This window comes from Ochotona princeps, chromosome 13 (genome assembly GCF_030435755.1).
Source record: "Ochotona princeps isolate mOchPri1 chromosome 13, mOchPri1.hap1, whole genome shotgun sequence".
Classification (NCBI taxonomy): domain Eukaryota; kingdom Metazoa; phylum Chordata; class Mammalia; order Lagomorpha; family Ochotonidae; genus Ochotona; species Ochotona princeps.
In genome coordinates this window covers 28,409,127-28,437,124 of record NC_080844.1, presented here as the reverse complement: position 1 = coordinate 28,437,124, position 27,998 = coordinate 28,409,127, and positions in this window count along the sequence as shown.

Below are 27,998 nucleotides of genomic sequence, written 5' to 3'. Positions count from 1 at the left end.
CTAGCAAGAAATTTCAATGTTTGTTTTTTATTGCCTAGTGGATACAGGGACTACAGGAATTATGTCTTTGAGGAATATGCTATTCATTAATTAAAACTTGCACATCAAGAAAGAAGGCACATCAATGAGCTCTATTGTATTAAATTTAGGCAGTAAGATATGGTGCTTCTTGGAGATAAAAGAAGTGTAAAGAAATTTTTGCATTTGCAATCAGAATTCCTAATTAGTGGAAGAGTTTGACCACCGTGAGCTCTAGCTCAATTGTGAAGTTTCATTTTTGGGACACAGAGAGAAAATATTGTGCTTCTGTTTTATCACTGAACACTTTTTTCTTACCTAGGAGTTACCCTGACAACCAAATCCCTGATTCACATTTATGTCCCAATTTATCCTGATCCTCAATGGAAGTTCAAAAACTGTTTTGCCTACAATGCTGCAGATTGCTATTTTATCAGAATTATAGCTTTTCACCTTTTTTCAATTGATTTAAGAACATTTCATTTACCACAGAAATTTATAATGAAACAATTTTAACAATAATTACAAATAGTTTAATGGAAAAGTTTCTTCAAACATGTTTTTAAAATTAAATATTAGTGGAACCTGACTTCAGCCTACAGTCTATAGACGTGTATGCATTTGGAAACAAATAATTTAATTTCTGTTAACTGAATGGGATTAACTTCTACAAATTTAAACATTTACTTAAGAACAGAACAAATTTAACTTCCCTCTAAATCTAAAGGAAATCTTCATTATTTATAATCATTACTTTTCATGTTGGAGTATGATTTTAAAAAACTTTTTTTCTTAGACACACATAATTGTTGAAAGCAAAATGAAAATAAGTTATATTATTCAGTTATTCACAGTAAAAGCACCAACACAGTTTTGACAGAACGCAGTCAAATCCTTATGACAAAAGAGCAATAAAATCATTTACTATTTCTTGTATGTACCTGCAGAATCACGTCTCAGAAAGAGCTTTAATTTGCAAATCAAGTATTGCAGAGTCTGAATGTCACTTATTCTAAAGAGATAAAGCATTTTTATGAATTTTACGTTGTTGCATCAAAAATGCATTATATCCATTCTTTGGAATATCTGTCTAAAAATTCATTTGCAAATACTATCATAGCTGATATAGTATATGTAAACATGGAGTTGTACTGCCCTTCTTACACTTTGACTAATACTAGTGAAATAACACAGCTTACTAATACATAACACAAATAATGCTGAAAATTAACTTTTGTTTCCCAAACTGCTTTAGGGAACAGTTTTTGCTTTGTACACAATTGAAGGTACTACTTATTTTAATTTTGTTTTTTCCTTATTGCACATTACTCCTTTATTCCAATGCTGACAGTGAATATCCAGCTCTTGTGGCAGGAATAAACAACTGGAATATGATACAAGGAAATCAGACGTAGTGATCAAGAGGCAATCCGTTGCCACAAAGCAAGGCAGGCCGTAGATGCATTCCCACCCTCGGGAGATGGGAATTCCACCCTATGTTAGGCAAGGCTTATTTCCTGGTGATCACTTGTGTGACTATTTAAACTACCACTAGGAAAAACAGAAGGGTTTTTATTCAGTAATATAATACATTCACACATAACACATAGGCATATTTTGTAAACAGAAACACAATACTTAATGCATGATTGATTTAACCTTCTGAACTATATCTCTGAGGCAGAGAACAAATGGTCATTTTTTTTGTTTTTCATTTTTTCATCAGAATTATTTTATCTTAGGTGGAAGAATTACAGAAAGAAGGAGAGGTGGAAAGAAAATATTCCTTTCAGATAGCCTGAACAGGTAGGGATGAATCGGGGTGAAGCCAGGACCAGGAATTCGAACAGGCTTCCCACATGGGTATCAGGGGCCCAAACACCTGGGCCATCTTCTACTGCTTTTCCCAGACCATTAGCAGGGAGCTGAATTGGAAGTGGAATACTTGGGACACAAACAAGTGCATTGTTTGGTATTTATTTTTAATTATCTGGAAGGTTGCATGTATCTTCCCATGGAATGGCTAGAGACTAAGTACACAATGGCCAGTCTATGCTAGCTCATGGAAACACAAATGGCTTTCTTGTTTGTTCTCAATGATCAGAGCTCAGCATAACTCCTCCCTATTCCTTTCTCAAGCTGAACCTTATTAAATAAAGCAACAAAAAAGCAGAACTTTCGCCTCTCAGTCCCTTAGTTGGGACTGAGAGAACATGACTCAAAGTTATTGTTCTGAACAGATTCTGTGAAGAAAGTGTTAGGGGACAAAATGGCTAAGATAGAAAAATAGAATGTACCAATCACCATCTCTAACTTCATCCTAAGATGCCTCCAGATGCTGTCAGTGTGACATGAACAAAGGAATAGTATGCAGGGAGGGTGTTCCTTGGTGACTTTGCAGCTCACTTTCAACTTGCTAGTTTCACCCTGGGCAGTCTAAGCTTTCACCGCATTACACATAGTCTCTTCATTCCCCCAGGAAATGCAAGGGCTTTATGGCCTGCAAGTTCTTGCCCAGTTCAAGGACAATGGGAAAATCTGTTCACAGGTTCAACTGTGTGTCAGCCAATTCAGAGAGGACTTCATATTTTTGCTGATGCGCTGCACTGCAATCAGTATGTTTTCCTTACTTCGATTGCACTGGGGAGCTATTTCTCTACCACAAAAGGGCAGAGCTGCAGTAGCAGTGTCATTCAGATATTTTGTGAATACTGCATACCTGGTTCCACCAGAGATTGCAGAATACAGGAACATCTCCAGATTTCTACCTGAATCTTTCCATGCGTGGCAGTAGTTTCTGCTTGATGGACACTACGCATACTTGCTCCTCAGCCACACTCTCACTGAGGCCTCAAGTCTACTCTCCTGGTGACCTCATCTTATCAATAATCTCTAGCACTGTCCATAGGGTGCAGATTTCTCTCCAATACTCAGGTAAAGCACTTGTTCAACTTCATTGCCAGCATCTTCTAGCATCTGGTTGTGATGTTTCATCTCAGCATCTTCTTCTAGAATCAGCTCAGGGTTGTTCCAGCCACTGAAGTGAATTTATGGGTTCCATGCCAGCTTGCTGGACAAGGTCAATACCAGCTTATAAGTGGCCAGGGAAGTCAACTGGGGATCAAACAACTGTAATTAAATAATTAAAACTTGTACATTTTTGAGTCCTGGAAAAAAACGACCTGTTCAAATATTTTTTAAAAATGCGTCAGGTTCTGAGATAGGGCTTCTCCCAAGACCTCTATCTCAACTTTAAGGATTCGACTATCCTTTGTTTAGAAGGACAAAATCATAGTTTCACATATTAGGATGATTACAGCCATGTTTTTCATGGGCAGAAGAAGAGTCGCTTTTATAACCAACTGAGGTAATGCTAAAAATATTAAAGCACATTCTGATACAGGATAAGCTCCTTTTATAATTAGCTCACACTTGCAGGTCAAACACAATGGATGTAGCAGAATTAGATTCAGATTGTCACAGAGTTGTTTGGGTTTTTAAGAATCATTGCTTAAAAAAAAAGAATCATTGCTTAATGAAAACACTATGTATATTCTGTTTTGCTGTATATTTTTTAAACAAATGTTTGTAGCTGACTTAAACCTTGCAAATATGCATGGGTCCTATGAAATATTTTTCAAATATGGTAGATTGTGTAATGTCCAAAGTAAATGCATGTTTCCTCAGATACTTAATATTCCTCTACAAACATTAAAAATCTCTTCTAGGCTTTTTCATAGAAAAAATAAGCAGTACATCATTAATATCAATAGTCATCTGCTTTTCAATAGAACAACAGAACTTCTTGCTCTTACATTATAGCAGCTTGAAACCCACTAACAATTTTGCCCACATCTCCCACCACCTTAACTCCCCCCCCCCCAAAAGTCTGGTAACTACCAATATTCTTTTAATTTCTTTGAAATTGCCAGTTTTACATTCCACATTTATCTTCTGAAACAACATGGGTGGAATGAGAAGTCTTTATGTAAAATGAAATAAGCCAAGCAAAGAGAATCTATTTTAAATGCATAGTTCTGATTCACCACGGTTCTCAAAATACTTCTGCTTTTTCCATTTCTTTTCTCTTTGCATCATATCTGGGTTTTTTCCCCCAAAATCTATGCATAGAAATAAAACATACCAAACAAGATAGAGAGAAGCAAAATATATTTTCCATTTTAGTATTTTCAAGATGATAAATTATCCAGAAAAAAGAAGCCTGCAAGCCCATGATGTGAATTGGCTTAAAGCTGTCTTTCACAAGCAATTTTACATAATCTGGTCTTTACAAGGAAAGAAACATAATGAGAAATAAATTTTTATAAACAAAAACTAGATTTTACTCTTTACTAATAAATTACAGACCACAAAGGAATAGTTTGTTAAAAAGAAAGTTAAAAGGTCAGGAGTGAAATTCATGCATGCTCTTCCATTGCTATTAAAATGTGTACAGGGATGCATTCCTGTTGAGAAATAGCCATTTTCTCCACACAACTCACTCTCCCAAGTTCTCTCTCATCACTTTTGAATTTTCTCTTCAACCCATCACCTAAAAAAGCTATTGTGAAGCACAAAAAGGGCTGTTCGCCCACTACTCCAGTCTCATAGCTATTGTCTGTTTTGTGGACACATTATACCTTTGTTAGATTAATGTCTAATGTCTAATGTAATTTCAATCAAGGAGACAGTTTTCCCAGTTCATAACACTAATTTTTACTGGACAATCTTACCGTATAATCACTTTCCAATGAGAAGAATTTGTGCTCTTGGTAGAGTTCATGCCAGTTTGTTTTTAATATTAGATAGGCTCCCTTCATAATCAGCATGTAATGTTACGTACTTAATACAGATGGTAACATTGCCACCTTAACACCAAATGACATAAATTCCTTTTTTTTTCTGTTTTCTAGCACTTAATAGAATTTACATGCCTATAAGAACAGCTAAAGAAGCATATTTAGAAACAAGATTAGAATTAAAATATTTTTGTACTTATGGTCATCATATGAGTGCAATATAATACAACTATTCTGATTCATATATGTGATGTGTAATCTGTCTTGGTTATAGTAATAGTTTAAAATATCACTATGCATTCTAAAATCATATTTATGCAAGTATTTATTTTAGGGGAGAAGGTACTGGTAAGTAGGTGCCTGATAGCTCCTATTTGCTGCCCCATTCCTGCCAACAATGACCAGGAATGGATAGTACCAGAGGTGGCAGGTGTGGGTAACAGGGACGTTACTACTGTTTTATCCCAGGGTATGACTTAGGAGGAAGTTGGAGATCAGAAAGCAGCACCAGAGCTCAAACCTAGGCATTTCAAAACATCACTGTCTCTGTTTGGGAATCTATTCTCAGTGTTCAGTGGCAGGTAGAATGTGGATATGGCATGAGAACTATATCCTTGAAGAAAATAATTCTGGAAACTGACAAGTTTAATTTGGGTATTCGGAAGAGGCAGAATTCTGACAAGTAAAATAAGCACAAATGTGTAGACTGTGTGATAGATCTATAAAAATGGAAACAAAACTCAAGAGAGCCTTCTGCCTTTGGTGGCTAACATCTTTTCTCAGTCTCCAGCTAAGGCCATGGCCAAGGCAGGGCCAGGCAAAAGACAAAAGTCAGAGGTTAGGTTATGTGATGTCAGCAATGCAAGTAGCGACTTCAACTATTATGCTACAATGCTGGCCCTGGGCATAAACACAGCTTTCACTTTTGTTGAAACTCAGCAATGTTGGTATAAAATCTAGACTTCAATATGACGAAATGAGATCACCTGGAAAAGCCCTGGAAGATGAATCACCAAGGATAGAAAGAGAGAGGATAGAGAAGAGAGGAGAGGGAAGAGAGGAGAGAGAGAGAGAGACTGAGACTGACTGCATAAAGGAAAGCTGAGGAACTCCAGCCAACAGGAAGAACACAGGGCATGGTTGAGATCTTCCTGAGCTTCTACCTCCATCCTGCTCACAAGCTGAGTATAGCTAAAGGAATTACTTTGGACACCTGCTAGAGAGGACCCACATAAGCAATGCACAAATGCACAGTATCGTGGAAAAATGGTAACTGTTAAACTGCTGGGCTTTGGTATGTTTATTACAAAGAGATAGAGACCTTATATGCCTTGAAATCACTCTGATAGAGTCAATTTGCCACCTCCATTCATTGTTGGCCATTTCTTCATTCCTCTTGCCTAAGGACCAACTTCCCTCCATCACATTGTACAAGCCTGTTTACTTCAGATGAAGAGATGGAATTTGTTGGACAGTGAACTCATTCTTAAGAGCCTATATGTTTAATTCGATGATTTATTTGCTTGCTTTGTTATTGTTATGGAATAACATAAAAGTTATCATTTTAACTATTTTGACATGAAAAATTAAGTGATAGAAAACTCACAATGGCATGTAGTAATCATTAACATCTAGTTCCAGAACAACTTCATTACACCAGATGAACATATTCATCCCTTAAAAATAATTATTGTGTTTTTCTATGTATTTGCCAATTCTGGATATTTTAGATCATATTCCAAAACAAAAATGCAATCATATTGCAAGTAGCTTTTTGTGACTGACTCCTTTCATTTAGTATAATGTTTCTAAGTTAATCCATCTACTTCATTGTTTTTCACAAAGCAAGAAATCTTCCTTTACACATCACCAATGTAAGAAGCTAATGTTTTCTGTGAGAAGGGAAATCTTAAAGGTGTCTCACATACTCCATTTCAAGTTAAATTCATGTATTACTCTTGCCCAACTAAAAGTCCACTGGGTTGTTTTCATTCTAAAACCAAAGGTCATCATTCTTACAAAAAGTTAATTCTATAGTTACTTCTATTAAAAAATCTTTGCCCTACCTTTATCCAGGTTTGCAGGGATTCCTCCTGCAGCAGTTATGTGTCAACCTGACTAAGCCTGGGCTTTCCAGATATTAGGTCAAATATGGTTCTGGGTATGAGTGGGAGTATTTCTGGGTGAGATTGACATTTGGATTGATAGAATGGGGGTAAAGCAAATTGCCCATCCCACTGTGAATGGGACTCATATAAGCAACCTAAGATCTAAATAGAATAAAAAGCCTAATTAAGATCAATTAAGCCCAATTAAGCCTAATTTACCTGCCTGATTGAGCTAGAACTAAAGTTTTCTCACGCCCTCAGACTCATATTGTCTTCATCTCTTCCGGTTTTTTCTACTTGCAACTTGACCTAGAACTATGCCACTACCTCTCATAGGTCCCCAGCCTGCAGTTTGTGAGACTTGGCCTCTATAATTGTGTAGACATATCCCTAGATGATAGATAGAAACATCTAAGTAGATAGACAGACAGAAAATCCACTGTTTCTATTCCTCTAGAGACCGCTAACATACCTGCCTTCTTTTCATTTCTTGAACAAATGCATTACAGGTCAGAATATATATACATCAGTTGCGATTTCCATATGTCCAGAGAAAGCCTCATTCTAACAGATTTCATCTTCTCCAGAGAAGATTAATGCAGCTGTAACATAAAATGGTTTTTTTCTTCTCTTTTCCTCAATATTCATTTCAACATAAAATAGGAAGAAAGGTAAAAAATTATTTTGCAAGTATTGTATTTCACCTTTGTTTTTAGCATCAAGGTGATTCAATTTTTTGCTTTATCTATCTCATTAAAACTTCAGCATCGCTTATTGTCTGGCAACTGAAGATATGTCTTTTCAATGTGCAAATCTGTAAGTTATCAGAGAGTCTACTAAAACCACCACTGAGAGTCAAAATGTGAAAGCTGGCACAAAATAAAGTTGGTCTATATCAAAAAGAAATGAAAGATGCTGAATGTCTCTACATCTTTCATTTAGTCTACCTCACCTTTGATTCAATTTGCATACCTGAGTCCTGTATTGCCAGGGGAGAGTAATATCAAGAGCCAGTGGTTTTGGCAATGACACACAAGCATCTCAACTTCAGACAGCACTACTTTTTGCAAGAATTGACCACAAGAAACACAACATCTTGGATTTATGTATTAGCATGCCCAGCCTCAGGGTTTGGTAAACATAACCCTAGAATCAGATCCTAGAAATTCAATGCTAGCAACATTCTTAGAGCATTTAGGCAGCTTCCCAGATGGAGAGGTGAGGAAAATTATGGACATCCAATATCATGTTGAATATAGGTCATGAAAGGACAATTTGGGATAAGTCAAGTCAGAAGGATTTGTGATTTGCGGACAGGTGGATTTCCGTCGTAAAATTAGGACAAATCGATTACATCCACAGTAATGTCCTGGTCAAATCTCTGAATTTTCTTTCGTGCTATTTTTAGATTCAGTGTCATCTGCTTTATATAACAATCTATTATTTTCAGGAAAGAGAGAGTATAAAAGGATCCTTTTAAACTGTATTTCTCTGGCATGGAAACTTGCTGCCAAAATCTATCAAATGGTTTAATTTAAGTTCACTATTTGTTTTTCAAAAAGGAATTCTCATGAAAAATTTAAGAATTGGCTTGTTTATAGGAATTTCTGAAATACAAATTAATTTTGAATAATGCAAGCCCAAACTGTACAACTGAAGATGAAGTTATTCCCTTTAAATTTCATGAAAGATTAAGGCATCTTTGAAAGGAATGTGTAGGGACTGAAAGAACATTTTGCATTTAGATTCTGAAAACATTGAGATAAATGGTTTTTTGTTCTCATTTGCATATATATGTATATATTACATATATGGGTAAATCAAGAAGCTGAACTCTGTAAAGGCATTTCAGTAAAAATGATCCAGTGACAAAGAGTTTTTTTCACATATCAACCAATTTCTTTCTTCCAGCATTTCTAGTTAGAATATCATAAACCTTACTTCCCTGCCTCCTTCAATTTTAGGGGAAGTAAAACTGTTTCAAAAAATATATACAAATATAATCAACAGATGTTAGGTAGAAAATGAAATCATCATTTTTTCTCCTATCAAATACAATGATGCTTCAATATTAAAAGTAGCATGAAGTAGAATGCACACTGTTGTTGAATTCAAATTTGGCATCAAACTTTCACAAGTACAGCATGCTAACGTTTACAAGATAGACTTATAACTTGAGTGTTAACTTTCAATTATTTTGAAAAACAAGAAAAATATAAGGAACAGTCCTAACAACATAGTTGGTACCAATTAACAACTCTTTTGAGCATTTTAATAATTGCAAAATTTACAGAACTAAAATACTATTTTAATAATTTCCAATTTATTTTTCCTCATCATCCTCTTCCTTTCTCATCTTTACAACCTCTATCAAGTGATGAAACAAGAAAGAATTACCTTGGGTTACAAAGTTAAGGAAAATGTTTTTCAAAAAGTCTTTAAAATAGTGGTAACAAGTTAGCCTTGAAGGTAAATCTACGAATTTCCCCAATGTAAGATGCTTTTCTTCCAATGGATATATATATATATTCCTACTCCAATGCATAATATTGTCTCCTTTATGCAAAAAACTTGCCCTCCTTCCCAATGTTATTATCTCTCTTGGCTAATAACTCTAAGGACATTTATTGAAGATGCTATGTACAAAACATATTGAATATCAAAAGTGGTTCTTAGCAACAGGCAACATGTATGTATAACTAAAGAGAATATCTAATGGGCTGTGTACTCAGCATTCAGACAAATGTAATTAATTGTCTCTTTAACATGTTGGTTATACTTCCTAATAATTGTTTGTTTTGAACCAATTTGACCAAATTCACATAGTTTAAACCTTAAGTAAAATAAATGTAATAAAACTAAAGAACCTTAAGATTACTCCTAGTATAATCTAGAGATTTATTGATAGCCTAAGCAATTGCTAATTGCATTTTGTATCCAAAAGCTCTTGCTTAGAGATTCCCATGTATTTTAATTTTCTAGTCTCATCACAAATTCCATCACCACATACTCCAAGCAAATAACCAGTTTCAAAATCTCTTCCTGAAACATCTGCCACACTTTCTAGCAATATTATCACAACAGTTTATATCTACCTAAGAGCAAATGGTTAGCATCTGTTTTGGACACAGTAGAAGAAAAAGATAAATCTTGATTATGATCAGTTCTGACACATATGTAGATTTCCCCAGACATACTGCATAACTCAGCATAATGGTACTGCTTCTCTTCACATTTTTCCATTGGCTGTAAGTGGTGAACTATTCACAGAGTATATGGATATTAAGAATATCAAATAGTGATCAAATCAGTCTTGATCTTTGAACTAAGCATAAATGCCTACAAAACATCATAAGAGCTTTTAAGCAAATCCCAACAGAAGAAGAGTTGTTTGATAGGCAGGTTATCAGTTACTTAAAAATAGGCTGCTAAAATTCTTGGGATGTTAAATGGGGCTGAATAATTATATTCTAAACAAGACTACAGATTATCACAGTGTCTATTTTTTCAATTAAACTTGAAACACACCGATTTCTTTCTCCATTTCCCCAATTAATGATATTGCCAGAAGTTAGAATACAATGATATTCACCAGCAGAGACTATGCTTTCTACCAGAGTCAATTTTATTTTTTAGGATACAGCCTTTGAAATTGATTACAATACCTTCCCCCCTTGACACATATTCTGTTCCATGCGTCAAAAAGTAGTGTCTGTTTCTCCTTCTCTTGAAACTCATCTGCTTGGATCCTGGCTTAAGGCACAACAGAGGTGATGCAGCACATCTCCCAAGCCCAGCATTTAAGAAGCCTGGCAAGAGTCACTTTCTCTCTGAGGATGTCAACCATTAAGCTGCAAGGAAGTCTGTGCCCTGCTCCTGAATTAGCCAAGACCAGTCGAAAAGAGAGGCCAGGAGAAGAGGAAATGAGCTGCCAAACATGTCAGTAAATCTTGGTAGATTAGTATAACTGCCAGTTCAATGCATGGAACTAGATAAACTCAGTCATGGTCACACGGGGATTCATCCTGAACCCAATCTCGAAAACCTTAGCAGTCAATACATAATTTTTGCTGCATGCCAACGACTGCTAAGGTGATGTGTTTACTCAGCAATAAATAACTAAAACATAACTAAATACATAACCAAATAACTAAAACAGTAGAAATGAAAGCAAGACATGCAAATGATATTCCAAGGTTTTATCTGTTTCTTATATCCAGCTACTTATGCTTTCAGCTCATGGTATGGGTAAAGGCAAAGAAGTTGGAGTACCTGAAACACACATATCAAGGTTCAGATGTGGATATAATAAAAAATGCAAAGATGAAGTTAAGAAAATAGCCCCTCTCCCTCCTGTGTAAGGAAATAACTGAGATTTGGATGAATTTATCAATTCCTTCTATATTTCTGTGCTCCAGCAGGTATACACAGAATGTTAAAGTTATTCAATAGCCTCTCTCATCAAAGAAAATACCTGAATATCTACCTGTAATGTCACAGGTCACCAACTTGTACCATCCATGACTCTTTGAGGATGACAGCCATTGACAGTCCTCAAATACCTTTCCCTTCCAGAGATTTCACTGAGGATTCTCTGCTTTCATACGTGAATGGATTGCATGCCATGGAATCCATACTTCTGAAACATTTGCTGTGCATTATATTATAAAGATCTTTTCTGAGAAGATAAAATATCAATGCTTTTAAAGTAGCTACAAATGACAAGCCTTCCTTAAATTCAATGAATTCTAAGATCTGATCCCTTCTAAGTGAATCTTTTATTTCCATGTAGCTATGCATGAAATAGCACCTCCTGAACAGCGGTAGCAAAGCCCTAGCTTCCTAATGCTTCTTTAATCACACAGATCTAAAACAGAAAGGACAATAACAGACACAGTAACAATAAATACAATGGGAAAGATGTGTCAGGTTTATGGGGAGGCCCCAGAAAGGAGGTCCAGGTACTTTGGAATTGTTAAGCCTGCAGATGCAGTAGGGACAGCAGCCTCCCTTCCAGCACTCTGCAAACCTGCCCATTCATCAAGTTGAGAGCAGACTATGGCGACCTAGAAGCGGGTGAGTACATGCAGAGAGGAGCTCTTTGCAACACACATATTCAATGTAGAGTTTAGAGCAAACAAAATGAGACTGAAACACCATAGCAGGCTCACATGCTGACATGACCCAGGACTTGATGGTTGGAAGAATTTGATATCTCTACTACACAGGCTGTACATGCTGTCTGTGATCGCAGCAATGACAAAATCCACGCTTAGCCTAGCCAATGGAGTCACAGCCTTAAAAAAGAAAGGGCATAGCAGTTTCTGGGTACAACGACTATTGATCTCATGCCCAGCGTTTCCTCAATACCTGGTCTCTATCATTTAACATAAAATCTCAAAATACCTACAAAAAGAGGACAATCTCCCCAGCAAATAATGTAGCAGACGCAATCTGTTTCAAAGTTACCCAGATTTACCCGTCAGTATAGGATTATATATGCATTTATCCCAAATAATCAAATTACATAGTACTACATTGAATAGTTGATTTCTATGTCAATTACAAATTAATAAATGTTTTCAAAGTACATAAAACACTTATTTTTAAGGAAAAATTGTAACACCATGATAATATTGTTTTGAGAAACATACACAAGCATGTCACCATCCCCCATCAGCAAAAACAGAAGTTTCATTACTTCCAAGAGAATCTGAGAATCTTGGAGGTAATCATTCTCCTTTGCAGTCCATTCCCCCCTGGACCCTAGGTCCTAAGAGCCACTGGTCTCTTGTCATGGTGACAGGACCGTACACTCTCAATAAAGCTTCGTTCACTAAGCACAATGCCGTCAGGGTTCATTCTTCTTGTTGCATGTGTATTCCTGGTTATGTCAGCTAGTGTTTCATTGTGTGAATATCTGACAATTTGTATTTGTGGTTATTGTGGCACTAGGGGATGTTCTCCAGCTTTGATCATTAAGAATAAAGCTATTAAAACATTCATACATGTGTTTCAGAATCAGTATTAATTCACTTGGATGAACACCTAGAAATTATTTTTTTTAGTCATGAGGTAAGTATATATTTAGCCTTATAGGAAACTTCCAAACTGCTTTACAAACTGTATACAGCCAGGTAAGCAGCAGTTTTAATTTTATCTCTCCTTTTGTCACCTATCATTAGATTATAAATTAGGTGATGGTGTTAAGATCCAAGCTATTTGATGGGTTCAAAAATATGAATTTTTAGAAAGCCTGAAGTTGTCCTGAATTTGTTGTACCCTCTAAGTGTGTTCTCTTGAGATTCAGTGAGCTTCTTAAAGAGGGTCAGTTTGAATTTTTTGTGAGGCAATTCAGATTATTATTTCTTCAGTGTCCACATCTAGAACTTTGTTCATGATTCTTTGGGATTCTTATACCCTTGCACTATCTGTATGTTTAAGGTAGCCACCTCCTCCTGTCATCACTGACTTACTTGGGGCAAGAATTACCAATCAGTCTGACCAGAGGCCCCAAGCAGCCTGGGAAATGGGGATCATGGGTTGGCAGGCTCCATGCTGAGCACCATGGGCAGGTAAATCCAGTGCCAAGGTTCTCCAGAAAATGGGTTGCTGTTAGGGTATGATAGGTAGAGCTGTTTGCTGAAGTTTGTGGGTTAGCTAGTGAAATCTGCGCAATGACTATTGAGAATTTCTCCCTCACAACTCTGTTCTGAGCTATCCAGGCAATCTGTCTGTGACATGTCCTCAGTGTCTGGGCTGTAGTACAACAGAAGAAGCAAATCTCTCAGGTAGCTCCAACAGGCCTGATACAGTCAGATGCTCACATCACTCTCTTTTTCCCTCATGGGAAAACTGCCGGAACCAGTGTGAGTTAAGGGTGAGACAGGCAGACCAGAACTTTTCTTTTGATCCTTTTCAGTGTCTTGCCTCCTTTCTGAGCTCTATCAGAATGCTATCCAGTCTCACTTGGATTTTAGATCTCTCATAAAGGTGTTTTTTTTATTTGTTTGTTTGTTTGTTTTCCATGCATGCTTGTTCAGTGTTTCATGGGGAAGAAGGATGGGAATTAGATCTATTCTGTGGTCTTGCTAAGAGTTACTGCTGCTGTTTTTACAGTGTTGAAGCAATCATCTTCAACTTTCTGCATCCCGAGTGGAAAATTAAAGTAAGAAAAAAAAGATACACAAGGGGCCATTACTGTGATGCTGTGACTTAAGCCACCACCTGCAATGCCTGCATCCTATATAGGTACTGGGTTAAGGCCCAGCCACTTCATTTCCAATTCAGCTAATGTATTTAGGACAGTAGTGGAAGATGGACCAATACTTGTACCCTTGACACCTATGTGAGAGTTCTGGACAAAGCTGTTGGCTTCAGGCTGCTGCCTGGCACCACCCCTGCTGCTGCGGATATTCGGGGGAGTGAATCAACGGAAGAAAGGTCGCTCTATCCTTTCTCTCTTTTTCTCTCTTTCTCTCTACTCCTCCTTTTTCTAGCCCTGCCTTTCAAGTAAATAAATTTTTAAAAGGCACACAAAGCTTGTTTACTTAAACAATGACAGCTATATAAAATGGTTACACATTCAGCAATTTTATAAGTCCATGCAGTACACACAACACACAATGTAAAATATGCAATATATAAAGAAAAAAACATTTTAAGCAGATATTAAAGGGCTAGGGTTTTTTGGTTTTTTTGTTTTGTTTTGTTTCGTTTTTTGTTTCTTAGACAAGTGAAATCTGAGACAATTCATAAACCTCAGGAAGCAGCCACAAACTTATGGGTCTGTGGCAGGAAAGGAATGACCTTGATTTAGGAGATAAGAATCCAGACCCACAGGCTCACTGTCTGATTACCTTCATCTAAGACTGCTTCAGGGACCTCTTGAGCATTTGATGAGCTGAATCTGTGATTGACAGGGAAAAAATACTGCAACCAATCATTGTTGCGCATAGGGAGGCCTTTTAACTGAGATGACACTAAGAAGAAACAAATTGCAAGCACTGTTGTATTCTCTCATCTTCTGCCTTTCATTCTCTCTCTAACATCTTCTCTTGGCATGACCCAACAGTCTCTGGCAAAGGCAGAATAAAATTTGCAGAGTCCACGACCCAGAATCCCAATGCATCTAGAAAGTGTGTTAATGGCTATCTCAGCAGGAATGGTACATTTTCAATAGGCTGAATGAATTGTTAATAGAGATTAAAAAATGTTTTCAATTTTATAATATATGCTTCATTAAGCCTCAACAAGTAAATTGCAAAAATAATTCATGTAAATATAGTCATTTTAAGAATTTGTATATTTTACAATTTCTGTTATTTTCAGAGAAGTTAATATCAGTTCTAAACCCTATAGTTAAATATGATCTGTACGATTTACACATTGCTGATGGTGATGGAAAAGACTATTTTTAGCACTGCTTGTTTCACCAAACTCTAACTGAGCAGTGATATTAACCAGAGGATTTCCATTTAACAGTTCAGGACATTAATTATTTCAGAAAGTATTTACTTTATAAACATGTTTAAGTATATTAGGATACTCTAGAATATAGTAGATAGGTCGATGTTCAACATATAATCTTTAGGATCTATTTAATTATGTAAATATACACATATAAACATATATATGCATAGAGAGAGAGAGAGAGAGAGAGAGAGAAGTATAAAGAGAACCACAGAAGCAGAAACAGTGATTTCTTATGAAGAATTGGCTGACAAAATCATGGCAGTTGCAAAGTACCATGAAATTCACACTTTAAGCTGGAGATAGAGGAAAATTGATGCAAATTCATCTGAATCCACAGACTTTAGAAACAGGGAGTCAATTGCGTAAAGCCCATTCCAGTAGCAACAGAAAACCCATATTCCAGCTCAAAGACACAGGCAGAAAAGCAAAAGAGTGAATTTCTTTTTCCTTTCTATTGTTTCAACTGATTATGACCTCACTCAAACTGGGAAGGGCAATCTGCTTAGTTGAATCCATTGACTGGAATGCTAACTTCACGCAGAAACCTTCTTACAGATATTGCAAAAAGAATTCAGAATTTGGGACCTACACAACACACAAAATGACCATAAATTGAGCTAAACAATGAACTACCACACCTGAGTAATGCATAAAATGTATTTAAAAATTCTCTTGCCTTTTGTAATGTGTTATATTACTTCTTTATTAAAATAGATTATATATAACACAAAGAAATAAATAAGCATAGAGGAAGAAAATGCACTATAACAATAAAAAAGCTTGAATTTCCAGTACAATACCCCTCATAATAACCATGGTTCTTACTACCCCCTTTTAAAATTGATATATTTTTAATAAAGCTATGATTTTCTTTTATAAAAAATTGTGTATATGCATGTTAGGGAAAGAAAGAGCTCTTATTTCCTGGTTCACTCTTCAAATGCCTGCAATAGCCAAGCAGCCAAACCCAGGAGCCAGGATCTTGATCCAAATCTTTCACAGAAAGAGCAGAAACTCAGCTGCTTGAAGTGCCACTACTGCTTCCCATGGCCTATGAGGGCAGGAAGCTGCAGTCAGGAGCCAGGGGACAGTTATCAAACCTGCTCCAATGGAAGACACGGCATCTTAACAGCTGAAAAATTAGACAAAATGCCTGCCTCCAGTTGGTCTATTTTTAGGATATGAATTTTCAGTAAATAGTAGACATTTGATAGCTGCTGTTTAGAATAGGCACATGAATGAACTGAGGAAAAACATGACTTACAAAATGAATTAAATTAAATCTCTGCTCTGAGAAATCTTTTCAATGACAAGTTCAGCAAAGAGATGTTCTTCATTGTTAAGTATATATTCATCAGCACATAGGTTAAACTGAGTTTTCCAATAAAGGAAACCTAATTTCTACCTATATTCACGTTGGGGAAATATCACCTTTTCTCTTGAAAAGATACAGTACCGAGGCCAGTGCTGTGGCTATCAAGCTAACCTTCCACCTACAGTGCTAGTAACCCAACTTGAGCCTCAGCTGTTCCACTTCTGATCGAACTCTACGCTTACGGCCTGGAAAAGTAGCAGGGGATGGTTCAAGTCATTGGGCTCCTGCACTGATTGGGGGACTTGGAAGAAACTCCTGGTTCCTGGCTAACCCTGTGCTTAACCCTAACCTCTCACCATTGTGGTCATTTTGGAAGTGAAGCAGCAGACAGAACAACTCTCTCTCTTCCTCTGTCTCTCTCTGTCTCTGGTTCTACTCCTTCTGTAAATCTGCATCTTAGATTTTAAAAAAATCTTTTTAAAAAAAATATAGTACTTATCAACAGCATTTGCATGAAAAAGAGCAACTAGATGATGGATGATAAATGATAAATTAGGTATACACTGACAGACAAATACATACATACACAGACAAATTGGTGACATCGCTCCATTCTCAAGTATTTCTGACTTGGCAAAGATACAAAAGGGAAAGGATTTCTCGTTAGTATGAAGAGGTTGTATCTTATGAAAATGTATTTGAAAATGGAACTCTGTTTACCTCAGGTTAATAAAATGAATGATCCTGGTCATAAAAATTCATCACAGTTTTTAGAATAGAGTACATACACTTGAAAAGAAGAGGATAAATTGGAAAGTATGCATATTACAGCCTTACTGAAACCTTAATTATAAAGAATTTCCCTTTGGACATTTTGCTAAGATACCCTACAGTAATTGATCCAACTTTTCTTTGTTACGTTTAGTTCATCTTAGACGTATATCATCTTTTTTAAGACTTTTTTTTGATTCATTGAAAGCCAACATACCCAGGAAATTGGGTTCTCCAACTACAGACACTTATCAAACAGACTGTTTCAAATTGCTTTGGCATGGAGACAGACATAGTCAGTTTCAGCAAAAGTGCTATTTATTTTAAAAGGAAATATTCTTTTCTAAATCCTGGATCAAATTTATTTCTCAGACTCAGAAAACGTTTTTGCAATACAAAATTGGCAATACGACTGTTACCTTAACAATATTTTCAAAATGCTATTAGAGATATTCTGTACATGTATACAGTATTAGAAATATTTTTCCTACCATTTATCAGCAAATACCTTTCAAGTTGAATAAGGAGCTTTTTCTTTAGTGTGCATATATAGTATTTATTCTTTTTTCTTTCTAAAATGAGTCCTAGGTAGAAATGCATATAAATGATGCCTCTCAATTTACCTCAACCATCCTCCTCTCAAATCAAAGACTTGTTAACAAATATTTTATTCATGAAACAGGTGGCATAATATAAAAAGTATTAATTTGAGTAAGGGAAATATTATTCTTTTTTTTTTACCAAAATGAATCCAATTGCAAAACAGTGTCCTTTCCAATATTTACCTAACAGAAATAACTCTCCCTATCCTGTTACCATCATGATTTCAAACAGGTGCTGTTATTTAAAATCTTTTTTTGAAACATTTCATTACATTTTTAAAATTATTCACATTGAGAAGGTTGGTTATAATCTCTTATCTGTCATGATGAAAATGGAAGTCCTGTAGAGGTTATTTCTTTAAATATTTTTATCCCCTTTCTCTAAAATTATAACCAACAACCTGATCAAGTCAGTTTCGCAATTTTATTCCTATTTTAGACTTTAAAATGAGTCTAATTATGAAGGGATCTCACAATTTTACTTCTCAAATGGCCTACTCACTTTCAATCTCTGTCTCTGTTTATACCATATACACCCTTCCATGGATACACTTCTAAGCAATGATTTAGTTTTTCTATCATGTTTCCTTTACATAGATGTTTCTTACATTTCAAATATGTAATCCCTTTATGTGGATGATTTTTAATTTTTTAATCAACCTGATGAACTATAATTTATAGAAATAAGATGTAAATTTTAATGTAGAATTTAACTGAACTGAATATTAATAAATATATATGCTAGTAATGATCACCTCAGTGATAATTTAGAATTTTGCATAGGTCTTGAAAGTTCTCCATGTTCCTTTTAAGTCATCCCTGCATTCCAATGTAAATTCAAGCACAAAACTGATCCATTCCTTGTATGAATATACCACAATTTGTTAATCCATTTGCCTATTGAAGACATTAAGATTGATTTCATTATACAACCAGCACAAATCATTTTTGTCTACTGATTGAATTATCTGATGGGGTGATTGTGTTTTGCCAGTTACCTGATCAAATACTGACTTTCAATTTATATTTCAGTTAATGTTTCAGGTGGTTTTTTTAAAAATTTATTCCAATTTGTAAGCTGGTGAAACTTACTATTATAGGTGTTAATCACTTCTCTAATGGTCCCAGTTTGTTTCATTTTGCAACTTTTATTTCTCAGCTTGGATTTATATGCATTTTACCTAGATATTACTCCATCAGCATTGATTGATTCCCAGTTATTGTGATCTCCTCCCAATCCAGAAGCAGCTGATAGCTTCATACCATGTTCTGTAGATAATTTATAATCTCATATGTAGACAGACTCTTTTAGGGCGGCATCCTCTGCTGGTTGGCAATATAGAAAATGAAAAAATTTTAAAAACATAATATTGAGAAGAATCAAGATGGTGGAATAGGGCAAGGGTATGTGTAAATGGATGGAAAATGATTAGAAAGAGTGAAGCAGACAGAGTGTGATACTGGGAAATAGGAGGGTGTAGGCCAAGGGCAGAAGGACATTTGGAGACTCACGATAGGGGGAAGCAGCAGAGACTCCAGAGTAGTGCTACTGTGACCAGATACCCCAGAGGTATCAGAGACATCTTATTCTGCACAGAATCAGGACGAAAGAAAAGTAATGAGGCAAGGGAATGGCAAGTGGTGTATTATATCTCTCTCAAGAAGAGTACTTTAATAATCAAATGGAAGAGATGAGAGAAGCTGCAGAAAGTTCTTGGGAAATTATTATCTTTTATTTCCACTTTAAACAAAGTTTTGAAACCCTTCCTATGATAATGGAAACATAGGTGAGAAACATGAACACGAGGTAAGAAGTCTCATACAAGTGTTCAAGCAATTACTTACACATAGAGATCAGGGTTATGATCATGGGAATGAAGCAGTGGTAACAAGTGAGAGAGAAAGAGTTCAACAGAAGAATCAATAGACCTTGGAGACTAATCAGATTTGAGAGAGAAAAAGAGTCATTCATTCATTTAATTTTGCAGCCATTACTCAGATACTTCTTTCCCTTTTTCATGCCAGGAAATGATATAAAATCTGGCATCAGTAGGCAGACACACAAACTTCTGAAGGAACTGCATTCCCCACTCTTGTATTTTTGGGAAATCAGAGTTTTGGAGAATACAGAGAGAAAGTGGGGAGAGAGGAAAATGGGATGGAGAAAAAGAAAAAGATAAATTTTGCATTCCCTTTTCACTTCCAGATGGACACCAACAGCCAACACTAGGTCACTCAGAAGACAAGAGCCAGACATTTTATGTGTCTCTACCAAGTGGTTTGTAAAAGCTTAAACACTTGACTATCTTCTGCTGCCTTCCCCAGGACATGAGCAGGGAGCTGGAATGGAAGTGCAGCCCCCAGGATAAGAATCAGTACACACATGGGGCGCCAGGGTGGCAGGCAGTGACCTTATCTGCTATGCCACAATCCTGGTCCCAGAAAATATGCTCTATCATTGAACCTAGAGTGACTGCTTCAAGTTACCTACTGTGACTTAAGTGGCCCTAACCACAACAGTAGGTTTGATCTGTGCCACACAAATGTTAGCCCTGTGTGCTAACATTTTTCACCCAAGATGATGCCAATGTTAAATTAAAATCTCACTTCATTTAAGCCATCACATTAGAAAAAAGTGAGCTTTCAATACACTTCATAACAAAATTCCAAATCTGAAGAATTATTGGAAACTACTTATCCTAGTAAAAGTAGTGCATTACAAAGTAAAATCTAAGATGTTGATGTGAATTTTGTTAAATGAAAGTATTTGGCAATTGTAATGTTTTAAAAAGAAAACTGGCACTATGACAATAGCCAATAAGTCAATAATGGGAAAATTAAATTACAATAGTACTTTTAAATTTTACTTAAGCAATTTAAGTGTATGTATTACATGTTTCACCCTAAGTTACTATTTTTAAATCTGCTTCCCTCTCTTCTAGCAAGCAGTTAGTTTATGATTATAGATTTCTTAAACAACCAAAGTGTGAATGAAGGAACAAAATAAGCAAGCAACAACGAGTCTAAAAACAAAGGTTTATTTATTTAATTGAAGAGCAAGAAAAACAGAGACATGGGAGTTGGGGAGCACTTTCTCTGATGGTTCACTTTCCTGGTGGCACAGCAGCTACACCTGAGCCCAGGAGGAAAGGGCTAGATCTTTTGTCCTGGGGGTGGGGGGGTAGGGGTGTGGAGGGTGGTGAAGATCCTGGTGCTATGGCCATCATCTACCTTCACAAACACAGGGTCTTAGACCACAAGCATGAGCAGAGTAGCCAAACGTACAGTGTAGGATGCTGGGATTGCAAGCAGGCAGCTTCCTCAGTTACCAAGCTGACCACAGTACCAGCCTTCCCCATGCAAAATCCACACAAGGGCAGAAAAGAAATGCATCACTCCAAGGCCCTAGTATTTTATTAAAATGAAGTTTTTTGAAAAATTAATTTCTTTCTGCATGTGGATTTCAAAAGAAAAGCATATCCTATTTTCTGATCATTTATGCTTTGTGACATCTGCAAGTCTTACAGCTCTGACTTCACATAAGCACCACCCACTAGAACAGTCAGTCTGCTCACAGGCTCATCACAGTTTTCAAAATCAATTTGAAAATCACCTCCCTAAGGTATTTTGGATGCTGTATTTAATTTTCTCATGGATGTGTAGTTTCTGTCAAATTCAAACAGAACAGCTTTTAAAAGAACTCACTCCCTTTTTTCTTGAGTGGTATTATTTATGCTATTAGAGGTACCTTCTTTACATGTTTCTATTTTGTTCAGCTAAATTATTAAACAAGCAAACTGAATACAACTGTGTGTATAATATTAGGAAATAGAATTAAAAACTTGTCCAGAAAAGCTTTTAGGGTTGATTCATTCCACAACTGTCGACTTAGTAACTTAACAATTGTATGTGTCATGTGTTTGCATGTAAAGTATTTAGCTTTAAGAGTTTCATACATCTGTATGTGTGTATGAAATTTTAAGTATAATTCAAGTCAAGCAAATGTAACACAAAATATTGAAGTAGTTTCTATCCAGAGAATTAAAATCATAGGAAACACCAGTGTAATTTTAAAAGGCCCTGGATAATTGGTAGTATTATATTTATTGATATGATTGAGATCCTTATATAGGAGTTACATAAGGCATAAACATTAAAGAAAGTTGGAAGAAGAGCAACTTTTAATAGACTTCAAAGAGCCTACAATTATGATAAAACTTGAAATTTTGAAAGGACTGTAAAAAATATCCTAAGACCTAGATAGAGTGATTCATAGCATGACATAATTGAGCTACATTTGTCTTCAAGAAAGAAAGGCTTTCCTGCTTAGCCACAGGATGGTGGCCGGTAGACAGTCCCCTCCAGGGATCAGTTCCCTTCTGATGTGCCTCACTGTTACAGAAGCCACATTCTTCTCCTAAAACCATATCTTGTAACTGAGTAAAACGAGTGCTTATTGGGGCATAGTGACAAGAAATACTCAACTCTCAAATCATCTTTAAAGGATCTGGCTTAAATATGTACCCAAGCAATTATGTACTGGAAACTTATTCCCCAACACAATTGTGAACTTGGAGCCTAACGAGCAATGCTTAGGCCAACCGATGAACTGTGTTGCACCAAATGCAACATCTCAAAATGCATCCCTGAACAAGAAAAACAATATTGTATTAGGCAACTCTTAGAGCACGGATGACAGAACAGTAATAGAATAATCAATTGTGACACCACACAACACACGTTGTCATACTAACATGAACAATGAAAGCTTCAGTGCATATGAGGAAAATGGGGTTGTTCCACAATCTCAAAAGCATAGTACATTCGTGACACATGAAAAATATAGTAGCATTGAAAATGACACTAGCGGGCCTGGTGCCAAGGACCAGTGGCTAAAGTCCTCGCCTTGAAAGCCCCGGGATCCCATATGGGCGCCGGTTCTAATCCTGGCAGCCCCGCTTCCCATCCAGCTCCCTGCTTGTGGCCTGGGAAAGCAGTCAAGGACGGCCCAAAGCCTTGGGATCCTGCACCCGCGTGGGAGACCTGGAGGAAAATCCAAGCTCCCAACTTTGGATCGGCACAGCACCGGCCAATGCAGCTCACTTGGGGAATGGACCATCGGACGGAAGATATTTCTCTGTCTCCCCTCCTCTCTGTATATCTGACTTTGCAGTAAAAATAAATAAATCTTTGAAAAAATAAGAAAGAAAATGACACTAGCAATCACAAATGGTAAACAGTTACATATGAGTAGATGCACCTATGTGAGAGTGTGTTTATGTTTGCACAGCAACTGCAGCCACTGACCTTAAAAAGGCCTGAAATTTTCTTGTGGAAATAGAAATAAGAGTCACAGTTTGTGCCAGAAAAGGTAAGCAGAGAATTACCTTCAATTGTCTTCAATAATGTGGGAAGTTTTAAAACAAGCTGACATGTGTGATGAACCAAAAATACCTAACAGCTGGATGCTTCAAGTGTACACTCATATGTTTAGGTGTGTGTGTTTTGTGTTTCTCCTCAACTGCATACTGTTAGCTGCATCAGACTAATAAATTGTGCAAAGGAAATCATGACCTTTGCTATGCTCAAACTGCTCCCTATGTCAATCAAAGCACGTGCCACAGAATGACTAGCTACACAAGACAGTGCTATTTTCTATTGGCTAAAATGGGAAGACCATGAAGAAAATGATAGTGATCCTGAGAAGACATCACTTATAAGGCATCAGCTACCAAGATTCCAAAGTCGTATAATGCATGACAATGTGCAAACTAATAATCACAGTGAAGACAGGGATCAGCTTACGATCAAGTGAAAAACTGTAAATACATGGTATATATTACAAGTTAAATTCAAGCAACCAAATCAACAGATGTCACTAGTAATAATTAATTAAAAAGGCAAAGTGCAAATCTATAAATAATTATCCTGGAGCAAAGCTAAAATGTAAAAAAAATGTATTAAATGTGTTAGTATTAGGTCATTCTGTTGAAATTAGACAAATTTTAGCTATACATACAAAAGCAGTATTGCTTCATTCATTCAATATTCACTGAGTATAATAAGGGACTGGTCTCGGTGTTTGGAATGATGTATTAAGCAAGATAAAATGTATGTCTCTTTTATTGTAGTTTACAATGTAGTGAGAAAAAGTAGTATCTTGGAAGATAAACCAGGTGCACAGCAGGTCAGAGGCTCTACACAACTGCATCCATTCCAAAGCAAAGGCAGTGAGAACGTTGTTCCACAGACAAAAGAAATCGGAGTTCCCATGGAATGAGGCTAAAAACTCTGGGGAAGGTTGGGTCCAGCTCTCTGTATTTATAAAAGTCCAGAAGTGGCCATGGCTGCTGTGGAGTGACAACTGTCCATCAGGTGGTAGTATCCTACTGAGAGGTGGCAATGCTCGGCCCCCAAGATTTTGCCTCACATTATATGTTAGTAGATCAGGTGAGCTCATCGTACTTGTGACACATTTATTTTACAACTCAGTTATCCAGAATCTACTTTTTTTCCTATTTTTAAACAAGAATTTAACATTAAAGAGAAAATCATAACAAAGGAGATTGGGGTATATATCTCTTCCAACCATGTCCAATATCCTCAAAGAAATAAATTTCCAGCTGGACTGAAGTATAATTGACAGTTAAAATTTAAATTTAAGGTGTATAACAAGAATACTTATGACCTGCTTCTTAGTTAATTTCCAGTATACAATACACTGTTGCTAATGTGTCCCTTGTTTTACATTAGAGTTAAAAAAAGAAAATATTTTAAGTGATGATTCTCTGCAGGCCAGGAATTACAACGGGAAGTGTTAATTTTGCAGTGATTTGCTGGTTTCAATGGGAAACAGCCAAAGGTATCACAGATCTAGAAGATGTATTTAATTTGTAGAATTTAAAAATGGGCATATGCATCAAGATCAGGAGTAGGGTCAGCATTGGTTGGATCTGACTCGCAGGGGTCTTTGATGACTGCAGACTGGGCATAGAGACCATAGAAATACTGGTATTAAATACTGGTATTAATTAAACCAGTAGAAATACTGGTTTAATTCTCATACAGCTAGGTGGGACAATAGAAGACATATCACAGGCCTTCATCAAAATTTTTAGCATGAGTCAGTACTGAGGTAAAATGGCACCTCATGAGTTTTCACTCTCTATGTCCCAAGGCAGCTGCAAGCTGTTCAATAAGACTTATTTGCATCCAGGAAATAGATTCGGATTGAGACACTTCAGGAATTGTTCAGTTGGCTCTGTGGTGACACATCGCTGTCAGTTGAAACAGAATGGTATGAACTGAAAAAATGGAAATCTGGCTGATTATGCTCTCCAGTAGCTAAGCCCAAATTATCATAGGTACTTTCTCTAGTTTGAATTTCCTTTCAACTCCTGAGTGCATAGCTTGACAACATTTCTATGTAATTTTGGCCATGTGACTGAGCCGAGAAAGTAGAAGTATTCTATTCCAAATCATGAGTTGTTGAAACTGTGGCACAATTCGCTATTCTTTTCTCTCCACACCAACCCCCCAATTTAGCTGAATTGAGAGAAGATCTAAGAGGGAGCCACATGTAGAAAAAAGCTCAGCTGTGTGATATCTTAGAGGAAAGCCATGTGGCTGCCAACACTCCTTCTAGGATGTGGCATGACTGAGAGACGAACAATTCGCTTGAAGATGTAGCATTTTGTCATTTATCTATCATAGTAGCATTGTCTCGTCAAGCTGCACAGAAAAACCATCTGGTTTGCTTCTGTCCTTTATTTTTCCCTATGAAAATCAATGTAAAAGCAGACCACAATCATATGGAAAAGACCAATTAGACTCTTAATTTTGCTGTAAAAATTAAGGGACAGTGCTATTATCACCACTAGGTTTGGTGAAGAAGAGAAACACATCTTAGTGTTCCTGAATGAATGCTCAGAACAAGTTACAACTGTCACTCCGGATCGTGTGCCTTGGCTGGGATGGAAAGCCAGGTCTCTTGACTCTGCAGGCTCAGTGTTTATTCATTGCTGCCTACAGCGAGGAGACCATTCAGCTCAAAAGAATGGAATCTAGCTGCAAATATCAATCTGGTTGACATTTTATATATAAATATTGCTATCTGTAGTAACTTGGCTTTTAAACAGAGACAAGAGATGTGTTGCTTTATATGTGGATAAAATCAAGTAATGTCTCAATGAGATTTCTGTGAGAGTATAACAAGATGTGACCATGATAATGATAATTTGTACTATGTTAAAACTTAGAAATCATTTCCATCTATAATTGCTTAGTGGGATGCAGACCAAATAGGAGATAGTACACCCTAATGGCAATTTTGGTTTCTCAAACTATGTTTTAAAGCAGTGATTTTAATTTTCTAGACACACACAAAAAAATTGTACTATGTATTTTATCATATTAAACAGAACTAAATGTATTTTATATAGAGAGGAATTCTCTGAGAAAACATAAATACAAGATTTAATATTCTAAAATCTAAGTACCAACTGTGAATATATAGTATTTAATCCCCATATAACAGCAAATCCATATATTCCATCTCTATACATATTTTTGTATGTCTTTTTGAGCTTTTCACTGTTTGATGAGTATGTACTTCATAGGACAGACCTGCACAATCTATGCTAGCAAAATGTAATGTAATAAACTAACAAAGGCAGTTTAAAGAAAATAATTGTAGAAATAATGCAAATATAATCAGGACAGTGTAAGTACACAGATATTTCCGATGTATATATATATAATACTGCCTCAAGAATTATATTGTCATTTCTCATTTTAATTTTTTACTGTATTTTCCCTTCCCATTTTAAGTTAGTTGCACTTTAATTTATCTTCTGTGTCCTAAATTGACTGAGATTATTTAAAATATTTTTACAATGTTTAAAACCTTCTTCTCAGTTGTACTGGCAAATATTTGTAGTTGCTCAAAAGTTAGTTACTCAAAAAACTAATAAAATATGGAGTAGTGGCATCATGTTCTCTGCATTTTGGTCTGAAACCTTGGCCAAGACTAGGAAGCTAGTAAAATGTTTAGTCAAGACTAAGACATTCAGGGCTGCTGAGTCTGGGCTGGTATATGTCGGATTACTTTTCCATATATGAAATGTTGTGATCCAACTCTTAAATGAACACCTTTAATTCAGTGGCTATGTCTTATTCTGTGTTGCATGCTTCCTCATTCCTATCTCTTAGAAGATAATAATAAATGGTTAATTTTTTAGACATCACATATGCAATGTAGCAATTACAGGAAGAAATATTTTCAGAACAATTCATACATTACACTGGGGAAGGTGCACTCCTTTCCAACTAAAACCAAACGAGCAACAAGAAACTGAACCTCATCAATCTTTTTTAAAATTCATAATTGAACTGATTAGGTAGCAGGTGAACTGAAATTAAAGTGGGGGGTGGTTTGGAGGGTGGGGTGTGTGTGTGTGTGTGTGTGTGTATGTGTGTGGTTGTCATTGTAAGAACTCCCCAAAATTACATAGATATATTTTTCTATGATTTTATTTAAAACACACACCCTAATTAATAACATATATGAAACAATCATATGGATACATCCATCACTGAGTTGTAAACTTTTCCTTTCTTTAGTCTTAATTGTTTAATCCCATGCATTCGTCTCACCGCATTAAAAAAAAATCCTCCCTAATTATACTTCCTTTTCAAAAGCTGTCTCTCAAGCAGCAGATTACATAATCATCCTCAAGCACATGACTGCTTCCATATGGTTGCCAGAGAGTGCTTTATTATCTCTGTAAGATGCCTTTTACATTTTTTTTATACCTAGGAAGCAGAAAGGCAATCAGAATCACTTCAATTTACCTCCTGCCTAAGCTTGGAAGCAAAGCAAATTCACATGGTTCCAACAATTGATCTATCT